The sequence below is a fragment of the Vicugna pacos genome, chromosome 25 (genome assembly GCF_048564905.1).
Source record: "Vicugna pacos chromosome 25, VicPac4, whole genome shotgun sequence".
NCBI classification, from domain to species: domain Eukaryota; kingdom Metazoa; phylum Chordata; class Mammalia; order Artiodactyla; family Camelidae; genus Vicugna; species Vicugna pacos.
Window position 1 is genome coordinate 35188417 of NC_133011.1, and position 24384 is coordinate 35212800.

At 36.8% G+C, this 24384-nt stretch overlaps 1 long non-coding RNA gene across 6 annotated transcripts; it reads right to left on the minus strand.

Moving 5' to 3' along the window:
• Window positions 1-217: 217 nt before the first annotated feature.
• Window positions 218-17502, minus strand: LOC140689170 (uncharacterized). 6 transcript variants are annotated; one of them, XR_012064052.1, is made up of 5 exons: window positions 17400-17502; window positions 10640-10897; window positions 8150-8225; window positions 5318-5444; window positions 3573-3846 (listed from the first exon to the last, which is right to left on the minus strand). It is a non-coding gene; the product is annotated as an uncharacterized lncRNA (long non-coding RNA). The 6 variants fall into 6 exon arrangements; XR_012064051.1 differs by lacking the exon at window positions 17400-17502 and adding an exon at window positions 13477-13517; XR_012064049.1 differs by lacking the exons at window positions 3573-3846; window positions 10640-10897 and adding an exon at window positions 218-408 and having other exon boundaries at window positions 8150-8228.
• Window positions 17503-24384: the final 6882 nt, after the last annotated feature.

The following is a 24384-nucleotide window of genomic DNA, read 5'->3' on the forward strand; positions in this document are numbered from 1 at the left end:
AGCCGTTTCCTTGACGAGCTCAGAGCACTGTACATGCATTACCTTATTATTAATCCCTCCTATCATTTCTGTAAGGCCCATTCATTACCTCTCGTTTACAGATGGGAACAAAAGACGCAGGAAGATTAATCGAGCTACTCAAGGATAAACAATGAATCAGTGCCAGAGCCGTAAACAAACCGCGCTCCCATCGACTTCCCCCATATCAACTCTGGTCATGTTTCTCCTTTTCTTTCTAAACCTAGCCTCATTAAGTAGCGTTAACTCATCCCTGAAGTACTTTGAAGCAGTCTGCCACAATCGGCTGCGTTCTGGGACATTGGGACAAGGATGATGCTTTAGTCTTGTCTCTGATATTGCTTGTGGGAACATGGCCTTGTCTCTTCGCATTTGAGTCCCATTTTCTCCCTGTGTGTAATGAGAAATAACGAATTGTACTAGGACAGTGTTTCCCAAATTTGACACATAAGATGGTTTTATCAGTATAGGAGTTGATTTTAGGTGGTACTGAGACAGAGCATTAAATAAATCATGACGGTATAATCATCATTCATTTTTCTTAAATTCTCCTGATGACTTCAAGGAGAACAGTTTATGTTATACTCTTACAGCGTTTGCTAATTAAACATTTAAAGAGAAATCCAGCACTTTTGGTAGCCACAGTATCTTGCTGTAATTTGAAAGAAATAATTAATTTTTATCATCAACTTGTATTAATGGTGAGTAAAACAGATTTTTTTTCATTAAAAATGTTGAAGCAAAGCTTTTTAAAATATTTTTATTAAGGTATAATTGACATACAACATTATGTTAGTTTCAAGGGTACAACATAATGATTTTATATTTGCATTTATTGGGAGAAATGATCACCACAGTAGGTCTAGCTAACATCCGTCACCATACATACAGATTTTTTTTTCTTGTGATGGGAACTTTTAAGATTTATTCCCTTAGCAACTGTAAAATATGCAACACAGTGTTATTAAGTATAGTTGCCACACAAAGCTCCTTTTTAAATATAGATTTCTGCACATTTGCAAAAATATCAGTGACAATGAAAACAGAGCAAGTAATCATTTGGTTGGTGTATAGATACAGAAAAACATCTTGTAGATAAAGTTGATATGGCTGAATTTGGAGAAGGACAGGACTAAAAACATGTTTCTTTTTCTACAGCATTTATGTGAATCAGAAGTGGTAGTCAGGATTGATTATTGTTCTCAGTTCTTTAATCCTTTTTGCTGCCGTGTGAACCTCATGGTGCTTCCAAGTGGGATGTATGTTCTCCTCTCATTGATTTTGGGCTTATCCAAGTGACTTACTTTTACTAATGGAGTATTCACCAACATGGTTTGGCTTGGGATCCCTGCCCATTAGCCTTTCTACCATGAGAAGAACATGACAAACATTCTTGATGTTCCCAGAGTGATGACGCTCTGTGGTGCTGATCTGACCCTGAATCAAAGCCTGTGTTTTAGCCTCCCAGGCCCAGTCCAGAAAAGACCAGCCCAGACATATGGATTGGTCTTGGACATTTCCCCAGATAAGAGAAGCTTCAGGGAAAGGAAGAAAACAAGCAAAAACTAAAACAAACAAGAAAAAACATGTTGCTGCTTTCTTTATCTCTGGCCTTTTTCCCCAGGATACAGGCAGCTCCTGATGTTGCTTGTCTATTAAGCAGGCTGCAGTCCTAGTCAGAGTATTAGTTCTCTTAAAATGCCTCTGCAAGACACTGTCTTCTTACCACTGCCCTGATGTTTTCCTGTCAAACATTGATGGAGCCCCAAGGAAGGCCAGTTGGGTGAGATATATGTCTAGTGGAAGTAATCTGGACCAAGTTGGCTCCCATCCAAGTTGGGAACATGGCCCTAAACCCTGGAAACTTGGCAGCCCAAAGCCAACATGTTTCCCTTCTCAGTGTGTCCCTGCCCACAGGATCTCATTTCATTACCAACAGCACATTAGATTCAAGAAGTCACCTCTGCATCCCTGTTCTCTGTTTACAAGTTTTGTGATTGCAGTTGAGTTGCTTAAACATTTTAGGGCTTGGTATCTTCATTTGAAAAGGTAGATAATTCCTGTCAAAAATGTTACATTGATTGAACAAGCCATTAGTTATAAAACAATTAGCAATGTGCATGACTCATGGTCAGCACCCAATAACTGACATTCATGGTAATGATTTATTTAACCTCTTCTCCTGCAGCCCTGAAAATGTACCCTGAGCTTAAATCACATGGAGTGTCTCCTAACACCCTAGGGCAGGGCATAAGTTTAGTATATTTACAATTTAGATTATTTTCTATGTATTTTTCAGTTTTCTTATCTATTTATTTTACTAAATTCTCCTTTGATTTAAATTGTTTTCATTAAGATTCCTGAACTTTCTGCATATAGAGTCATATCAAATGCAAATGAAGTTATATTTATCCCTTATTTTATAATATGTATATTAGAAATTTTGGTTTTTATTTCATGGTATTAGTTAGACCTTCCAAGGTAATTTTGAATAAAGTGGTAATAGTATGTATTTTCTTGAGTTTTGACAGTAATCAAAGACTAACATTTCTCTATTTAATCCTGTTTACTGTTACTTTTTGTACATAACTGTCATACTTAGATACACTTTTTACCTTCTTACTACTTACATAATTTATAAGGCTTTTAAACTTAAGGTAGGCATTAATATTTATGTTTTCCTTTGTTATGTTGAATAATTCTTTTACTATACTGCTAGATATGATTTGACAGTATTCCATTATTAATTTTTTACATCTAAGATCATAAATAAAATTGGTTGTGGGCCTACTCTTTTTTTATCATTCAACAGATAACTTATTGAACACATATTAAGTGTTAGGTATTTTGCTAAATATTAGTAATTCATAGGAAAAACAAAACATACACTTTCTCTGCCATTATGGAGCTTACAGTTCAACACACAGGATTTAAATGTGATAAATGCTAAAATTATAATCACTCTTGAGGATATTAATGATGGAAGTAGCTAACCATGTTTAAGCAACTAATTCAAGGTTCCACAAAAATGTTACTGAACTTAAGACTTGAAGAATACTTTGGAGAGAGTGAGATAAAAGAGGAGAGGAGGGAAGGTCAGTGTAGCTGGACACATCCGAGTTGGTTTGTTTAAGGCAAGACAAGCACACAAGTAGCAGTTACCAAAGCTGGCCACTCTGAAAGGGACATGAGGATCATAGTGATGAGGGTGGTGCTGCAGAACAGGCCAGAGGTTTAGGAACAGATGTGATTCTACTGAAAAACTTGACCATGTTGTTGATTTTAACTTGGTTCAAAAGTTTAATCTTGAATTAAGGTTTACTTAATTCAAAGGACACTAAATATTTTTGAACGAAGTAATTTGAGTCGGCAGTCAATAAAAGGTCTGACTCCCAGAATAGAGGTATGCTCTGAAGGTGCAGCTTTCTGATCCAGTGGCTCTAGATGATGGTTTCTACCATCATCTCTTGGAATGACTTTAGGGGACAGTGTGAAATTTAGTTGCCTTCTCAGCATCTCAAAATCTATAAGCCCAAAACAAGGACTTCACCAACTTTCTCTCAAATATGCTTCCTTTTTCTAGTTCAACCAGTGACATCATCATTTAACCGTTCACCCGCTTCTACTACTCCATCTCAGTTATCCAAGCAGTATTCAAGTTCTGGTTTTTCCTTGGAAATTCCCCTCACACATAATCTCTTATCCCTTCTCTTGTTACTCCGGTTAAGTTGGTCATCAGTCTTCACTACACTTTTTCAAAAGCCAAATAACTGGTCTCCCAGCTGCCAATCTTCCTCAAATCCAACCTGTGTATTTCAAATCTGCAAACTTTTAAATACAGTTTGTCATTGAAAAAACACAAAAATGGCAATTGATTTAAAATATTTAAGTATCATATATTTAAGGTAATGAAGTAACCATAGATTCTTCATTTGACATAAAATCTCTGCGAAAATCATACCATGCCGGATTGTTGTAAAATTAGATTATCCTGATTTATCCTTAATCCTTAACCCTAGCACATATGTAATCCTCAAAAACTTATGGCTATTTTATTCCCAGTCTTTCTTTTGTCTTCCAGTTACTATTTTTTGACAAAACTAGAATCATTCAAGGATTCTTGAATTAGCAGAAGGAACTGATGTGATTCAGTATTTCTAAGGATCCAGCATGTGGCTCTATGGCATTTAAATTCCTTTAAATGGGGCCTTTAGTGTGACCCTTTCCCTACCATCATATTCCTGAGATTCCACGTGGAGAAATACCTCAACACATACATCCTAGATCTGAGCAGTTTGTTTCCTGTAAGCTGTCTTCCTAACTCTTTAAGAATAAAGGATGAGGAAGTTTTAACGTGACACATTAAGCAGCTTTACACTCTCAACAGTGCTTATTTTAAAGTGTTTTATTATAATTGGCATACTCACCTACAGTCTAAACACTCTAGCTGGGGCTGCTGGAAAGCTAACTGGCTACTAAATTAACACGCCATGTTTCTGCTCAGGTGTGCCAGTAACAAGAGCATTATAGCTAAACGGCAAATGCCAGTGAGAATTAAATCTTTCCTAGCCATTTTTTTTTCTTTGCTTGAATTATCTACTAAAAATACTAGAGAAAGAAAAGAAATTTAGGGAAAAATAAAGCTCTCTGCCTTATTTTAAGAACCACTTATGGAATTTAATGGTCCCACTTGAATAGGTAAATATTGCAGCAAAGTGTTCATGTAGCTGTCATCTACAACAACAATAAAATGTCCTTCCATTATTATTAGAGTTTCTCTGATAGCCTTCATAAGGAGATGTGATTGCAACTGTGTCAGCCCACAGAAAGGTATCACAGCCCTCAGGTTACTTCTCTTCTATGACATTTATCACTTCAGCTGCCATTTAGCACCACACTGATTAACTTACTCCTACTGGGCTGTGGTGTTGGAAGAATACAGTCGCACCTCATACAGCCTTTTGAGAAGTAGTGCTGATGTGGTACATATGCAAAGGAAGATGCCGTTTTAAAATAAGGTGATGGATATCTAGAAGGAATATTATAATGAAACTTATTTAAGATCAACTAACTCTTTCCTCCATTCTCAACCCAACCACCAGAATTGCAGGAAACACAATCCTACATGTATCTGGGAGGGGAGAGCTTATTTAAATAATCCTTTGTTTTCTCTTTCATGCATATAACTTCATCCCAATTGATGTTCCTCAAAATTCAACACTTGGGTCCTTTAATCTTCCAGTGTACACTAAAAGAAAGACAATAATAATGATGTAATAATAATCCAAACCTTACTTACCATTATAAAAGTAGGATGGTTGTTAATATTTATTGTTAAATAACTGTTATTCGTTTGATCAGTACTATTTTGTAAAGCAGGACTATTGTTTTACCCACCGTGGAATCACCAGTGTCCAACACAGTAACTGTAAAAAATAGATGTTAAAAATATTTGTTAAAATTTAACTATAATTATCTCTCTCTTAAGATAAGTAGTTATTAAAATAACTGTCCATGGTAGCAAATGCCAGATTCCAACTTCTTTGCAATCCTGCATCTTTAAAAATTCCCTTTTATTCTGACGGGAGGTAATAACCACTTCTTTGTCACAGGCTCATTTATACCATAAATGTATTAGAAAATTAATTTCATAAAAGAGAGAAAATGATTAAGCTCCAATAAATGTCCAGCACACCTGGGAAAATGTGAATTATTGAAAATGGAGTCTGCATTGAATCTCGAAAACCTGCAACAAACTGCTTATTACTGTGGTTTCATTGAATTTCTGTGATTAAAAAGGAGAGGAGCTTAATGTGAAGGCTTTTCCATTAAGAAAAAATTCTCTGTCACACACACACGCATACACACATGAGATCTTGCCTGAAGCACAAAATCATCACTTTCATTTCCTGTGTTGGAATTGCAGTGGTGCCAGAAAATAAGTCCGTGAGGTAGCTGTGTGCACTCTAGTTTGGGCAGCATTCCTTCACTGACCCTGGGGCCCTTAGACCTAGTAGAGCACACTAAATATTTAAATTATATATCCAACTTAAAAAAGAAAAGACGCTGGAGAGGTATTTGGAACAACTTTGAGGGGACCATGTAAAACATGGACTAAATAAAAGGGTAACATTGTAACTTCTGTGAAGCTCAGGAGGCTTCCCTGCCACACATCATCCTCCAGAATGTGATAAATACCCCAATTCACACTGTTGTGAGCTCTCTGCATACACAGTTTAGCCATCATTGTAACCTTTTCCTGCCATCTCCAATGTTTGGAATAAAGTAATATTCAAAAAATACTTCTTCAAGAAAAGAAAATACATTTTTTTAAAGATACAAAAAGGGGAGAGAGAGAAGCATTTTCATGTATAAAGTACTCATACTAGACTAAAATGGTTTACATTTTTTTTTATTAATTCCTGTTCTCTAAAATAGAATTGCTATTCTTAGAACACATATGTGGACACGTATGTGACTTAGTGAGATAACTTGATTTAAGTGTCGGAGTAGAAACTCAAACCCTGGTTGGCTGTGAATATGAAATCATTGTGCCATGTTGCATTAATGAATATATTAGCTGTTTCTAGTTGCAGAATAGTTTTAATTTTTAAAAAAAATTCAGTAAGATCATTATGATTTAAAACAAATAAGTCAGTGGATGGAAATAAACCATACAGAAATCTGGTACATGCAGTGTATAAAGCATATCTTGAGATTCATGAGTGTCAAGATTCTTCATCCACCATTTAAAGTCTCTGGAAAGGCTTTTACCCATCATTCTGTGTTTAGAAAATTGGACTCCCTTATATTGACTTGAAGTCCTTATATTGGTCTGTTGTCACTTTAAGCCTTTTATGTTCACCTGAATCATTTCTCTTTTACATGGCAGTCCTTCAGAGGCGATAAAGCTAAGTCATAGATCATATTTGGGAAATCTGCTGATTAAAAGTTCTCCTGTGGCTAGTGATCTTGTTCTGCTGTTAAAACAATATTTTCATTCAGTTGAGCACTCCTCCTACACGTGGACCATGCATTCTGGAAAGAGGGTCCTGATTGATTTAAGGCAGTCAGCACTTTCTTCAATATTTAAATTACTGGGTCAGCAAGGAAGGTTAGCACAGGGTTAAATAAAAATTATCCAGAGTTAATCTGATGCATAGGTCAGAGCTGAGCTTCACAGCCTAAATGTCTGAATGTGGTCTAGCATTTTTAATGACCCTATGCTGTATTTCCTTTGTTTATGAAATGGGAATAATTATAGACATGTCTTTACATACTTGTAGAGGAGAATAAATGAAATCTTGTTAGTTAAGTGCTTAGAATAATGCCTGACACCTAGGTAGTGCTTATTAAAATGCAGCCATCATTATTACTGTTATTAGGGTCTGATTTGTGAGCTACATGGTCAACTCAGAGTAAATATTAGAACTCTTGCTTCCTATGCTATAACAAAAGCACGCTGTCTTTCGCTGGCTCGGAACATAGTATTATTTGATGCTGGCACTCATGATTGCAATGACTGATATAATATTTAAATACTGCTGTTAAAGACAAATAGTAAGCAAATGGTTTGGCTAAGATTTTGAGATTTTTGATCCCACCTTTTCTGATAATGCATTCATTATTAATTTAATTATATGATATATAGACCCATAATTGTGGTTACAAAGAACAGAGAAAGCCTTTCATGCTAATACAAGCAAAGATCCTAAGAGAGTGTCATTCACTGTCCAGATCTGGAGAGCATGTTCTCAGGATGAAAGTTGAGAAGGTTGGGCACAGTGTAGTTTAACACGAGGGCCAAGGACGCATCCTCTTCCCAGACACGAGTTGTTATATACACCTGATTTAAATGAGCATTGTAGGCAATTTCCTATAGTGTTACTACTGAATTCATGGGAGATGTGTATGTGTGTGCATGCATTTCTAGAAGTATTTGGCAAATTTGTTGATACCTTTTGAAACTGGTGTTTTTTGAATTGCTTTCCTTCTTAGGTCAGGAATTTGGAGCATATTTACGCTGCAGATCTCTATAAACAATACTTTAATAAACCCCAGCTGAAATTTTATAAATCATGTTAATATTAAAGAAAAAGAAGCAGAAAATGAATATAAAGTATATACTTACATCCCCAAAGAAAGAGGTGTGTGGCTCACCCACAGTTCCATAGACCTTTATCCTCTTTGACATGGTATTTCTTTGTCTGCTGAAAACATGTATCAGAAAAAAACTATGTCTAAATTGTTAACAGTGGATACTGTGAAGTGAACTGTTCCTATGATAATATAAGCAAATTGAAATGTTCTTCATGCTAATATAATCATTTTCATCACAGATACTTTTTATTGATTGCTTATTCTGTGCCAGGTATGCTGTAATAGGCCCTGCACCCTTGATATCTCATTTAATTCTCATTATAGTCTCTGCAGTGTGGGTATAATTATGCTTTATCTCATCTAAACTTAATAGGAAACTGACATTCAGAGAGGGTTAAGTAATTTGTGCTAAGTCATAAAACACAAAATAAGTGTGATAGATTAAATTTTTGGCCCTCTTCTTTTTAAGAGCTAGAGTATATCTGGGGTGTATTTATCCCCCTCGAATCTGGGTGGGCTCTGTCTATGTTTTGAATAATGAAATACAGAGGAAGTGATGCTGCCAGTATCAGTGTTAGAGACCAGTGCCTTTAATTTCCTGTCTCTTGTAAACTTGCCCTTTGGAATACTCACTCTTGGGTAATTTGCTGTTGGGAAGGACAGCTCTAGATTAAGTCTGTCTAACCTGAGGCCACCCTGTTGTGAGAAAGTCAAGCTATGATAAAGTCCTGGAGGATGAAAGAGCAAAAAGAAAGAGAGCGAGAACAGGATCATCAAGGTACTAGATATGTGAGACAAGAAGCCATCATGGGAGAGGGTTCTCTACCTCAGATGTCCTATGTGATCCCATGTCCTCACTGATCCTTTGTGAATCAGAGGTAGTCAGCCTAGCTGATCTCTTTTTGAATACCTGAACTACAACATCATGAGGAAAATTAAAGTTTATTTTAAGCCACTAAGTTTTGAGGATTTAAAAAAATAATATAGTATTAGTATTAGACAGTGGAACATAATTTGGTCTTTGGAACCAGGATAACTACCTTAAAGAACTGGTATTGGCTTTGGGTCTGGTTAGTACACTGACTCTGGGTTGGGCTTGAGGACACTATTGATGAGGGCTTTGAAGGGCAACAGGAAGGTCATTGGAGGGTGGAGAAAAGATGAACTGTGTTTTGTAGTGGTGGAAAGTTCAGCAAAATTGTCACCTGTGGAGATATATATATAAATATATCTATATATATATAAATATATATATAAATATATAAATATATATATGTATATAGGAACTGGTTAATCTGGGTTAAGAGATGATTTTTTTAGGTAGAACATTGAAAGTGCTAACTGGTTCCTTTTAGATGTATATGAAAAGGTGTGGATAGAGCTAGATAAGCTAAGGAAGAACCTGTTTGAGTTTGTAGTGTAATTTATAGGGACTATAAATGACTCAGAATTTTCCTCATTTGAAACATAAGACTGTTTCTTATCCACCATCTTTCCAACCAGCAGTTGGTTTCAAAGTAAAATATGGCCCAAGGGACACAATCAAATTTAGAGTATTGCCACTAATTCAGTGTGTGGACTCATGGTAAAATTCAAATCAAGGATGTATTGTAAAACCGGTTGAGACCTCAGAAAGATTTAAGGAGTTATTTCAAAGACCCTTAAATTGAACAAGTGGATCTCTAAGGATTTTATAGACCCACTTATATGACTTGTAGACAGTAGGGCCCTCATGAATATTAAGAGTTTTATCTCATGGTACCTTTACAAGTTTTTCAAAGTTTCAAAATATAAATATGGATGTGGCTAATAAAGTGAAATATGATTTGGTATACTGGAATCCCATAAAATTTTTAAAGAAATTATACCAGCTTTGATCCAAAGGGAGGTAGAAAAATAATTAATTAAAGTAAGTCTCTAGCTCCCTAAATATGGGCAAGAATCTGGCTGAAAAAACTGCTTAGCTACAAACAGACACTACTTTTTATAGAGAAAACGGTGTCTCAGAGGGAAGCGCCCAGGGCTCAAAAGGTACAGGCTTCAGTTGCAGGGAGTCATTTCCTAATTAAAAAGCTAGAAACATGCACAACCTGGATTCAGACTTACTGCGGATCACAGGCAAATGAATAATTTCTGTTTTATCTTATTTGAAGAGAACTGTCTATTACAGTTTCCCTATGCCTGGCTCACCACTGACTGTTTTGTGTGTGTTGAGGGGCTGGGGATTGTACATCATAGGTCTCTTTAATCCACAGGTTTTAAGCTTAAGAGGAACCACAGTCAAGGCAGTCCCTCCAAGTCTGAATCTAATCTAGATGATGAGATCTTGGACTTCCAGCTTGAGCCCAAAGCAGTAGCAGGATGAGACATTTGATTGTCTTGGGAAGTTGTGTTTTGTTTGGGAAAGCAGACAACCATTCTGTGACCAGAGGGTACATAGACACTGTGTTGGTTTGAGAGGGCTGCCATAACAAAGTACCAAACACTGGGTGGCTTAAGAAATAGAAATGTATCGTCTCACAGTTCTGAAAGTTAGATGTCCAAGATCAAGGTGTTTCCAGGATTGATTTCTTCTGTGTACCATGAGAAGGAATCCTTTTCTGCACCTTTCTCCAAGCTTCTGGTGATTTTCTGATAATCTGGAATTCCTTGGCTTGGAGAAACATTCCCCCCAGTCTCTACCTTCATGTTCACGTAACATATTGAGTGAAGTGAGCACAATTATACATATCATTCGATGGGACACAAAAACTTCCAGCCAAAGGATCAGAGAGCTAAACTGGAGAAAGTGAAATGATCATTAGCAAAGCATAAGAAAAATATTCTGAGGGTGCTTATGGTGGAAGAAGTATATCAAGACACTACAGGGATGGTGTTGAGGTGGTTGCAGAATTGTCATGAGATCATGGAAGCTTGTTGAAATAGTGTGTAATTAATGAAGACACTACTATAGAGGTCAGGGAGGAGAGTGATAGTATTATTTTTGCTTTAGGGTGGAAGATTTAATAAAATTATTACGCCTTATGATGTAAATCAAAACCCAAAATCTCTGATAATTTCTAACAAGAATTTGATTAAATCAATATTCAAATATAATTTTTAGAGTCAAATTAATTATACTAGAAGAGGGAAGATAAGTGTTTCACATTAGGGACAATTTTGTTCCTAGATTTTAGCCACAGACATATAGTGGAGTAACTGTTTCATCTTAGATGTCAATTTAACATGCCCTTGCCTTTGTCTGGATCTCTACTGCTAACCTTTCTCATCCTTCTAATTCTTTACCTTTCATTTTGTTTCTGACACCAAATTGTTTTGGATTACCAAATAAGAAAATCGAAGTAAATAAAATAACACTTTATATTCATAGGGGTGAAAAATGAACAGGGTTCGAGTATAGAATCTATGAGTTATCACCAGCCTTTTCTACCTGCACAGCTTTGACTGGTCTCTTAACACCTATGGACTTCAGATCTGCTTCTATAAAAGGGGATAATAACATCTGCCAGACTTAACCCACAAGATGCTGCACAGAATAAATAAGAACTGGTAGAAAAAACTTCTTGAAATTTGTAGAACAAATATTTATTTTTGCAGACTATATATATATGTATTTATCTGCAATACAAAATTATGTGTATTACAAAGTAAATTAACAATATAAACTATTCTGTGGGAATTTTATTATTTTTAAAGTACAGATTACTAGCTCCTGAGATTAATTAGTAATAAATAAAAATTTCACATTAACTTCAAACTTCTTATTAATAAATTAAAGTAGATCTCTGTGTACTTGTAGATGGCAATACTTTATCTTTGAATGAGTTTTCTTCTTGAATAAAATAAAAGCATATCCATATATTCTATAATTTCTAGATATCAATAATTCCTTCTGGCATCTTTTTAAGCTTAACTTTAGCCAGTTGAGACCCATTTTGGACATCTGGCCTCTGAAAGTCTAAGATAATCAATGTGTGTTGCGTTAAGCCATTAAGTTTGTTGTAATTTATTTCAGCAGACCCTTTACCAATGACTGAATCCCTGTGCCAGATACCATTAATACAATTAATTTCTGTTCTTATGAAGATCATTTGGCTTATAAGGCTTTTTATTTACTTTTGGTGATATTTCAAATAGAAACTGTCTAGAGTATAAACAGGAGATCATATTTTGAGGTATATTTTGAATAAATTCTCTCTGACTTCTGAGCACTTTGACCATTTAAAATGTATCTTGCATAAACTATGTATTATAGATCAGCAATGACATATAATCACTAACATTTAATTTGTATCCATAATTTCAGTTTAATCAATTGAAAAAAAGCCATAATATTACCCTTGGATTTATTGCTGCTATTACAAGGCTAGAGTAAAACTGAGCAATAAATTTCCTAAAAGGAGGCAATTCTCGACAAGGCACTAAATTTTGATAAACATGTTACAAATTAGAATGTGGTTATATGTTAAATAACTAATTTTACAACCAAAATGAGTTACTAATGCCTACATTTTTCATTAAACTAATAGGTAGTCAAGTATGTCTGTACATTGATTCTGAAACAGAATATTGATATCTTCATGTTTAATAAAACACTTGATTGTTTTTGTCTCAGGCACTGGTTGCACAGAAATATTAATGATTTAGAAAAAGCTGCTGAAAGTTTCTCAGATTTGTCATTAATAACTGAACATTGTGTAGTGGTTTATAAAGAACTTTTAAACACATTATGTGAGTTGACCCTCTCTATGATCTTCCCTGTAGAAAAGGAAATTCAGCTTTAGGTAATCATACAGTTTTCCTCAAGTCATAGAGCTTGTTGATGCAAGGCCATGATTTGAACTGAGTTATTTTTGATTACAAAGTAATCAAGCCTCCCTTAAACCACAACATTTCTCTAACTTCAGTCATTCACATGTCACCTTCAGAATTTTTTCTTTGCCTGCATGCCTCTTAATTATGGTTTTAGAAAATAAACCCATTAATTCTGTTTTTGAGTTGGCTTGGCTGAGTACAGTGTTTCTAGGGCTCCCATTAACACTTCGATCATAACATCATCCAGCCTTATTTTATTATATTTAATTGTCAGTCTCCCTTTAGATGTGAAGGACCTGCAGACAAGAACCTTGCCTACCTTACCCTGTTATTTCTATCATCTGCCACATAGTATGTGCTTATTATTTATTTTAAGACTCTTTTAGGGAAGTTTTAGATTCACAACAAAATGGAGAGGAAGTTACAGAGAATTTCCATATGGCCCCTGCTCCCACGTGTGCATAGCGTCCCTCAGTATAAACATCCCCACCCAAGTGCTACATTCATTATAACTGATGAACTGCTTGAATACATCTTACTCACCCAAAGTCCATAGTTTACATTAGAGTCACTCTTGAACCCTAATGTACTGTTAATGAGTTTGGATAAATGTATGATGACATGTATTGACCATTATTACATCATACAGAGTAGTTACACTGCCCTAAAAATCCTCTGTGCTCTACCACTTTATACCCTCACTCCCAAACCATGGCACCACTGATCTTTTTATTGTCTCCATAATTTTGCCACTTTCAGAATGTCATATACTTGAAATCATACAATATGTAACTTTTTAGATAAGCTTCTTTCATTTAGTAATATGCTTTTACATTTATTCCATATCTTTTCATGGCTTGAGATTAATTCTATTAAATTAAATGTTTTTTTAAAGATGTGTATCATATATATATAATGGGTTGATATCTATAATAGAATAATTTAAAATATAGATACTAAACAGTATTACTATCAATATACTTTGCTTAAAGACTTGCTCCATTGTTGTTTGTTTGTTTGCAGGGAGTTTATTTCTTTTAGAAAAGGAAAATTATAATATGTAAGAGAGATTAGCACTGAACTCAGACCTTCATTAGCACTGTATGAATTATACTATTTAATGGCAAGTTTCCTACCACCTAGGTTTATCTTGTGAACTATGTTTATCCCACATTTTGGGAAATCTGTAATTCACAATGCTGCCTCTCATTGCCTGATGCATACTTACTCCAAGATTTATATGTGGCATAAATATGAGAAAAACAAAAAGGAACTGTCTGTTTTAGTCCATTTGTGCATTTTTTTTTTTCATTCAGTGGATATTTTTTCAGAATATTCAAGGGGATATTACAGATTCTCTGTTACAGAGGTTGGGAAATTTTGGTCCATGGGCTAAATCCAGCCTGCCATCTGTTTTTGTAAATAAAGTTTTACAGGGACTCAGTCATTCCCATTCATTTACATATTGTCTGTGATTGCTTTCAATTTGCTCCAGTGGCAAATTGAGTAGTTGCAACAGATACCATATGGTCTGTGATCCTAAAATATTATTTCCTGGCCCTTTCACAAAATGTTTGCTGACCCCTGCTAGAAAAGAAGCCAAAAATAATGACATTTTTCCTTGTTCAAGAGACAGGCATACAAATAATTGTATATACATGTAAATAGACATTCAGAAGTGAAATTGTAGAGGGGTGTAACAGGAGAGATTAGGGAAAGATTAATGTCAATTTAAGGCATAGGGAAATGTTTGATGAAAGAAGTTGTATTTAGCTGGGTCTTGAAATGTGTGAAGAGTTGCAACATGAGTGGAAAGGAGGGCATAGGAACCCAAAGTGGAAGATACCTCTCTCAAGAGTGATTTTTATCAGCAAGTGATCAAGAAACAATGGGTTAGTAGATAACCATTTACATTTTTCAAGTAATGAGAAACTGGAGAGAAACAAATTCTGATTTGTTTCTTTGTTTGTGTATGTATATATGTGTGTATATATGTATATATTTATTGCTGCTGTTCAGTGATGTCAGCAGCCTTGTGATTCATTTGGCTTTCCAAAAATCTCATGTTATGCTTCATGTATAATAAGACAGGAATAAGAGGTGAAGGAATGACATCAGGAAAATGTGTCACTCTTACTGTAAAGGAAACAGTGTCCCCTAAGTATCCCTGTTACCTTATGCTTATGACTCATTGGAGAGATATGCTTCATGAAACTAACTCTATCTGCAAGAGAGGTCAGGAAAAGAATTCTTGGCTCATAAAAATGTATTACCCATCTCTATGGAGGAAGCTGTCAAGTGTTGCTAAATGGGGGTTGGATTAGAAAATCAAGAGTGTCTGCTACAGACTCTATGATGCAAGGGAAATATTTGAGCATGAGGACTACATCCATGGGGAAGCAGTAGATTCCAGCTTGGATAGTATGCGTACGCTGAAATGGGAACTGGGATCAGCAAAATGTGCTGCTTCTGAAATCATTGTATCTGACAGTTAACCTTCCTCCTGTGACGTAGGGAGTCCTTCCTGCTGGGTATTCGTTATCGTCCTTATTATCATCACAGTCATTAGTTCATTCATTCGTCATATTGCTGCTCTGTAATAGGAACTGTACTTGGAACTTGGTTCTAAGTGACATTCAGGCAAGGATCCATATTTTGGGAGTCTGAAGTTTTTACAATTTGAACACCCTTCACTAAGAGAAAGAACAGTGCAACAAATAGAGACAAAATTGGGTATTTAGAATAAGGGTTGGAATCTCAGAAAGGTACAGATGTTTGAATAACCAATATCAAACATTGAGACACACAAACATCAAACACTACTAAAATAACATTATTCCAATTAATTATCTACTTAAGAGATCTGTATTGTGTATTCAGTTGTTTATGATACTGCAGTGGAGAATGTATTTCCAGTGTCAGGCACTGTAAAACATACTTATATTGTGCTGGAACACCTGACTCTATACCATGGTGTCAAGGAATTTGCAGATAATATGGGAGGAGTATTCCTGAAAGTTGTTCCTTCCTAGGGTGACTAGCAATAACTTCCTTTGCACAAAGTAACTGCATATCACAAAAAACAATTCCACTAAACTATACTCAGCTTCCTCTTCCTGGATTCCCCAAATACCCCCAGCCACTCCAGTACCAACCAACTCAAAAGGACATGTGAGGTAAGGAAGCTGGAGAGCAAAGAGACAGTAGTTTTAAACAAAACGGAAGTTAAAAATTCTTACTTTATCAAATCTTACAAAAGAATAAAACCACGTTAACATGTTGTTAAAACCCCTCCCAACACTTTAGAAAGAGCCCCTGCAAGTGAGGGACCCTGACATTTAAACTGCATTAGTTTCATGGGAAAGCTCCCTCTGGTAATCATACATCTTCAAAATAACATTGAAAAATATGTAATATTTAAAGGTGAGAAAACAGGTCAAATCCTTATAACTATTATGAAATGGAGTCAAAGTTTGAACTTAATTTTGAGTCCTTTTTTTCTTCTAAGAAACAAGAAAGCCATATTGATAATAGTGGTTGATAAAGTCCCCTGACCTGCCGTATTCATATCCATAGTCCTGAGCTTTCATATGAATTTCATGGAAGAACAGAATGTCAAATGGAAAAACAAAGAAGAAAAGCTCTGATATTACCAGGACACACAATTTCTGGGTGGTCCTCTGTGAAGTGGAAAAATCCCTCCTTAGTAAAGTTTGTGTGGTTGTTCTCCTTAAATAATCATTTCCCAACTTTATATTAAATTGGTGAGAATTTGTCAAGAATATACTTAAGTATGATCCGTTGCCTTAATAACTCAGTGATGATGATAATTGGGAAAAAACTCAGAAGAGACAGAAAGAGTTTGTTCTTTCTCAGTTGAATGGAGCCCAGAGGCTTATATAACTTTAATGTACTTCAAGGAGAATTTTGACTGAGATTAAGACCTACTTCAGAGATGGATTTTGGCATATTTTGGCTGAGGGTTGAAAGTGCTTTATCTTGTTCAATTTCTTTCTCAACTTATCAAAGGTAGGCTGGGTGGAAACTTCTTTACTTAGAGTGTACTGTTTTCAGTTCATCCCTGTACTTTTTCAAAATTAATTTTGTTTTAAAATTAATTGAGACAACCACACCTTCAGGCTGCCTCTGCATTGGAAATTAAGATTTCTAGAAAAACATTCTCCACAGCTCTGTTCTTCTTGTTTGTTTTCCATGAATCTAATAAACACATGCTGAGCATCACCCTTGAGCTGGACATTGTTCCCTGTATTGAGTACACAGAAATGGGTAACACAAAATTTCTATCCTTGAGGAATTGTCTTCTAATAAATGTGTTCATGTGGGGAATGTGGAGATATAAGAGCAAATAAAATGGTTCTTTTCTGGGTCACTGATGTGTTAATTTTAATTAAGTATAAATATTCAATCACCTAATCTGTGATTCAAATAAGAGACTTGTTACTTACTACTTCCTTTTTGAACCTCTCTCTCTCCATGTCTGTCTGTCTAGGGGAGGGATTGTTCCATTTTCTTCTGGATGTCCTCCTTCCTCTCTGGACACTCCTCGGAACCTTCCTGAGGTTCTACTCTTTTGCCTCTAATATTGGTAATTCTGAGTTCTATTTATGCCTCTCTCTTGACCATTAAATTAAGAGAACTTTTCATTCATATGTGTTAATTTGCATTGGAATTATAAAGGATCTCAAAGCTCCATCTCTAGTCAACATCATATCCTCATGCCCACCATGTTTATTAATATCTCTGCTGGGACATTCCTAGGACACTTAAAACTCAGCAAAGTGAACTTATAAATGTCCCTCCATCTCTTAAATTAACTTTCCTAATAAATTGCATTTCTAATTCCCTATCCCCTCTCAGTTCTTTATATTCAATTGATAAATCTTAGATTCTACCTCCTAAATAACCTGCAACTCTGTCTACTCTGTCCATCCCGCTGCCACTCCCCCATGGCCACCACACTGTAATATTACAGTGCCCTCAAACTGTCCTCTCTTCTGCTGCTTGGCCTCCTCTAATTCATTTCCCTGCCACAGCCAGGGATATTTTTAAGAACAAAATGGATCATGTCATATCTTTGAGTAACATAAATGACTTCCTGTTGCCCCAGGAAAAAAATCCAAACTATATAAGTGGACCAGAAGATCTGGCCTCTTTATACATCTCCTAGTGCCCACATTCCTTCGCATCCTCAGCAAGGCTGGCACATACTCAGTGCCTTTAGCAGGACTGCTCATCCTCTTGCCTCCAGTTGATGCAGTCTTTTACCAAAGGTGGGAAGGTTGGCAGCTGTGGGGTGGAGGCTCCTCTGGCCCACATTTGTTCTGCTAACTGCTACTTGCTTAGCTGTAACTCATTCTGAAAGACTAACCCAGGATCCTCTCATTGACATCCACTTCTTGGTGTCTTCACCACTCATCAAAACAAGGGTGACCATCTATCTAGGTTTCCCAGGGACAGTCCTGTTTAATCCTATTTTTCTGGCATAACAAAGCATCTCCTGTTCTCTTAAAAGTGTCTCCATTTTGGTAATACATTTTATGATCATCTTAGTCACAAACTGTAGCATTTATTGTGATTATCTTTTTCATTCAGAATTGTGTTTTTCACTGGAACTTAAGCTTTAGGATAGGAAGGATGCTCACTTACTCTGTCTTTTGTCCTCCAAAACTAGACAGGTGCAGGTATATAGTAGTTAATTATGTCTATGTAGGACAAGGCCACTCCAGTCTGTCCCCTGCGAGGAAGATCATTCCCATCACAGCTATGGGAATGTTACCTCTTCTGGTGCAGCTCTCCACCCGCACTGCTAGATACAATTGGCTAGGCTTAAAATTGCCATGGCGAACATTCCTGATCTACCCTGCTTAGTCAGGTGCTTGGCCGGTCACAGTGTTCCTAGGGCTCCCCTTCACACCCCATCATAACATCATCTAGCTTTGTTTCTGCTGTATTACCTGTCTCCCTTCAGATCTTAAGTACCTGCAGACAAGAACCTTGTCTGCCTTGCTTTATTTCTCTGACTGTTGCCTACCGCACAGTATGTGCTTAATAAACATATATTTTATTAGGAATTTCAATTTAGGTTCTTAACAAAATTGAGGGTAAAGTACACAGGTTTCCCATTCAACTCCTGAGCCCACACATGCATAACCTCCCCTATTATCAGTATCCCCCAACAGAGTAGCACATTTGTTTAACTGATTAACATTAATACATCAAAATCACCCCAAGTTCATGGTTCAGTATTAGAGTTCACTCTTGGTATTGTGCTTTCTGTTTGTTCGGACCAATGCATCAGTTAGTATGATGTTGTACAGAGTACTTTCACTGCCTTAGAAATGATCTGTGTCCTGACTGTTCATCCTTCCTATGCCTGCAACAGAATATCTGAAACACATTGTGAATAATGATGTCATAGAAAAATACTATTGTGATTGGAAATGATTTATTGGCTGGAGAAGTAGGTTTTCACCATTTTGAAGTCATGAGACTAGTTGAGAATATGAGTTATGGGTACTTTTATCTTAAAGAAGCATATTAATACAAAATGTTGAAAATAACGTTTGCAGATGTCATACCTCTCTGGACCCCTTGTTAGCCCAAGGCCACCATTTTACTCAGAATGAAGCAGCTTAGTGCCTGGTCACTCTTACAGTATTTTTGGTCCTGGCCTCAGTTCTCTAGGTGAGCCACTTTACTCTAGTTTTTTTCCCTTTAGAAAATAATGAACTTACAGAAGATGCATAGGACTTTGACAAAAAAATACCAGTTAATGAAACAACAGTGTAAACTTTTTGTCCTAGAAATAATGTGTCACTTTAAAAAAGTGTCACATCTAGGATTATTTCTTGTGGAACCTTAAAAGTCATGTCCTCTTTACATGGGGCAAGGCATACATAACTGACAGCAAAAATGACCCTGTGATTAGGGTTGTCTTGAATTATAAGAAGCAGGAAAGTTTCGCCCAGACACACCTTTTTTTACCAAAATACTATCCTGGCTGCAAACCAAGAAAGACCTTAGGAGTTTATTGAATGGGACCCCTCCAGAAACTTAGTTTGTGGAGCATTCTGAGGCCTCAAGAAAGATGAAGAAACAGGGAGGCCATCTTTGGGATCAGAGATGTCCTTCTCAGTACTGTGGTCAGACAGAGCAGCAGCTGGGGCCTGGAGATATTGCAGGCTCCCCCTCAAAGTCAGTAACAGCATGATCAGGAGCCTGGCAGGACAGGCTAAAAATGAATGTAGATTTCTCACAAATCAGCACCAGCATTTGCCTTTCTGTCCTGCCCTCCCCAGGAGCTCATGTCAGGGGAATCTGGGTAGGATCCTTTGGAGTAAGACACCAGTGACTTAGAATTCTGACTGTACTCTTTGTTAGTCATGTCACTTTGCTTACATTATTTTTCCTCTTTGAGCATCACTTCCCTTTTCTGTATAAGGAGCATAATAAATTGTAAGGAGTTAGAAGATGAGAAATAATGCATTAATAAAGGGAGCATAGTAGATGCTCACTAAATGAGAGCTATTTACATTAACACTGCCTCATAATGGAGAGTAAACAGAGGTATAAATCTGTACCTTGGTTTTATTTTGAACCAGCTCGAAAGCCATCTCTCCAAACCATTCCCAAAGCCCTGTCTTCTTCCAGGCAGTGAGTCCTTCCCTTCTTTTTGCCTTTATACTACTTTGCACATACTTGTATTTATTGATCAAAACTCTATTAAGTCCTAACAATGTCAGATATGAGGCATACAAAATAGACCTTGCTTCTAAGTAGCTAGGAGGCAAAAGCAGGAACTCAGTGACTCTGTAATTACAGAAGTACACATCACACAACAGTGCAGCAAGACGTACATCATTACCTTTATTTGGAGATGAGGCCCTGAGACTCCACATGGTTAAGCAGTTTGCCAAAGGCACACTCTGGTAGTTAACAGGTGGATCACAACTCAAAGCCAGGTCTGTGTGAGTGCAGGCCCCATGTGCTTTCCGTGATAGTGGTATCTTCTGCTTACTGAACTCTGATCTGCATCTTCCAAAATGTATGTCTTCTTCCCACACTCTACTCCCTTTTATTACTTAATGTGATTTATATTTACTGCACACTTTCTCTGTTCTAAACTCTTTTTAAAATACTTTTTATGTTAGTTTTCTCTTGCTGCTACAACGAATTACCACAAAATTAGGGCTTTAGGCAGTATGGATTTATTATCTCATGATCTGGAGGTCAGAAATCCAAAATTGTCTCACTAGGCTGAATTCTAGGTATCAAGAAGATTGCATTCTTTCTGGATGCTCCAGGAGAGAATTCATTCCCTTTTCCATCTTGAAGAGCTGCCTGTGTTCTGTGGCTTCTGGTCCCATTGTCCATCTTCAAGGCTGTGTTAGTAACATCTTCCTAATTCTCTTTCTGACCTCTGCTTTCATCATTGCACATCCTCTTTTGACTCTGAAATTACTTCCTCCTTATGACCCTTGTGACCACATTTGGCACACTCAAAAAATCCAGGATACCTTCCTGTCTTAAAATTCTTAACTGAATCACATTTGCGAAGTCCCTTTTGCTATGTACAGTAACATATCCACAGGCTCCAGGAATTAAGATGTGGCCGTCTTTGGGGAGCTGTTATTCAGTCCAACACACATGTATAGCTCATCCAGTCCTCACACCAGCCCTATTAGGTGTGTGTGTTTGTTTTCTCCATTTTACATATCAGGTACAGAGTTATCAGTGAATATTCTGTGGTCATCACGACTTCAATCTGCAAGAGCACGATCCAGCCTGATTACTCTGATTCTAAAGTCTGGGCTCTTAATCATTTTACTTTAATGCTCTGCAATTAGTGCCCCATATGCTTGTCTTTTTCACCAAACTCCAAGCTTCTTAAGGAGAGGGACCATGCCTTACGCCTATGCTTTATGGTAAGGATGCATTTCTTAACCAGTAGACAATGTAGGGTAAAAAAAATGAGAACCAAAAAGAGGAGGGAAACAACCAAAAATAACACCCAAACAAAATTCTGTGATTTTACTTTGTTTCAGAAAAGGGTGATGAGCCTGAAACTTTCCCGGAAATGAGACCAGATGGAAATCTGTCCATTGACTGCCTCAGCAACTTTCCACACACATTTTGGCTTAATATGGTCAAATGAACCAAAAAGACATGGATCGGTAATGCGTGAGTCTCAGAAGCAACCACACAATAACTCTTTAGAAATTCTTTTTGGGCCTACACTCAACCAAAGGAGATTGGCAGGCAGCTCCTCCATCTACCTGTAGAAGGAACACTCTCAGCTGGTGGCCCCTGTGTGCTGCAGTCTGCACCCCCCACCCCATTTCTCAGTGATCAGTTTTTTAACAGTGTCTTGTAGAACTTTCCCTCAACTGCACACACACCTTCCTATGTTCTTGAATGTGGAAATCTCCCATAATAGGTGTTTTTGACACCTTTCCTTTTGTTTGTGCAGTGTCGTGATTAAAAGGTATTGCCCCTTGGTCCCTGATCTGACCTAGAAGAGTGACTTTCATTTGTCTGCACCATCCCTTTCTTTTTTTATCCAAATAAAATCTAACAAGAAATCTCAATGCATGAAATACTTACCAATTCTTTTGTTGAAGTGGGGGAAGGAAGCCTGAAATCTGCTATATTCTTTGACTCCTACTAGAGTGACTGCCATATCTCACTAAACATACTCCTTCCTCTAGATTGCATCGTGAAATCTTGCTTTTCCAAAGAGTAGAGTTTGAGAACCACTAGCAGGAATCCAACAGCAATCTGATGTTAACCACTTTGTTATTGATTTACTTAACTTCAGAATTTTAGCAGCAGCAACTCAGATATCTAGTTCTATAAGAAAATCCAGTACAAAATTCAGATTTTCTACATGGTGGCTGCTCCTCTCTACAATTCCAGCACCCTCCGATCTCTGCCTGTTCCGTGTGCTTCCCCAGCTCTCAGGCATATACTGCCCTGCACGGTCTCAAGGGCTGAATACAGTTAAATGTGTAAGAGGCAGTTCCAATGTTTATGTTCGGAAGTGGGGGCTGGTACAACCTGGGGACAGTTCTGCTCTCTCTTCCCTGGCCACTTGCTACCCTGAATAGCTTCATCAAATTTCTGACTAGCTCATTCGATGGTGCTTATCGTCAAGAACACGTCAGGGGTGACAGGGTTGGCTCTGATTCAATGAAGGTTTGGGGGAAATCATAGTACATGGCAGCTTACATCTACAGATGAGTTCAACAATGTTCTTTCAGGTTTGAGCAGCTGGGAGAGTGTGAGACACTTGATTCTTCTCCATCACTCCAAGCCACTTACTTGGGTCACACCAAGAAGTCCTGGAAGACTCCATCTTCTCCAGGATGTTGATCAGGTAGGAGGGCTGAGAAGTTGAAATTCTTTAATTGATTGTTTGATTTGAAGTTTGGATGAAGAGATGTTGAGGGTTATTTTGTGTTATTTTTTGCACTGACAATAAATTTTGGCCAAATAATACACGGCTTTTGCAGGAATGTTTTGCACTGAAGTGGAGAATAGCTGTCAGTGTGGTCTCTGGCCATGAAATATTCAGGAAAACAAAAGGGCAAAATGGTAAAATGATTTTAATTCAGGCAGTTGCTATCTCACCATATAATAGAGCCTATGAAATAATTCCTAAAAATATGACATAGGCTGATTTTCAGTGTTTTAATTCATTTTACGTACACTGCTAGACAGTAGACATTATGGACATAAAAAATTGAAAAAAAACCCCAAAAAACCACATTCTTAGAAAAAAGACCAGTTTCTTGAAGGAGTTAAGGTATAAACCCAAATAATGAAAATCTGATAAAATGTAGAGTCATCATTTTATATATCTCTATGTATAGATAAATATATGTAATTGAAGTATAGTCACTTTACAATGTTGTGTCAATTTCTGGTGTACAGCACAGTGCTTCAGTCATATATGAACATACATATATTCATTTTCATATTCTTTTTCACCATAAGTTACTACAAGATACTGAATATAGTTCCCTTTGCTGTAGAGTCATCATTTTTAAACAACTCAAGAGAGATGTAAGGAATCATTTTGTAAATATAGAAACTAAATCCCACTATTTGAGTGCTTTGTCCAAGATATTATAGGTCATTTATGCATTAATGGTGTTATCAGAAGACTAAATTTCAACTCTCAAAGGTTCTTTTTTGTTATTCAACTATATTAGGCAGAGTACTTTTGTCTGTATCAGAGAGTCATGTTAAATAAATGTGACACGAAATGAGCAAATATATTAGCTTGTGCAACTGAAATGAAAGTCATAAATAGTTTTAGGCATGGCTTAATCCAGGTGTGCAAAGGATGGAATTTGGAGATTGTGTCTTCATCCTTAGGCAAGAGCTTTCCTAATTGGTGGCAAAGGATGCCACAGTATGTTCTAGAAG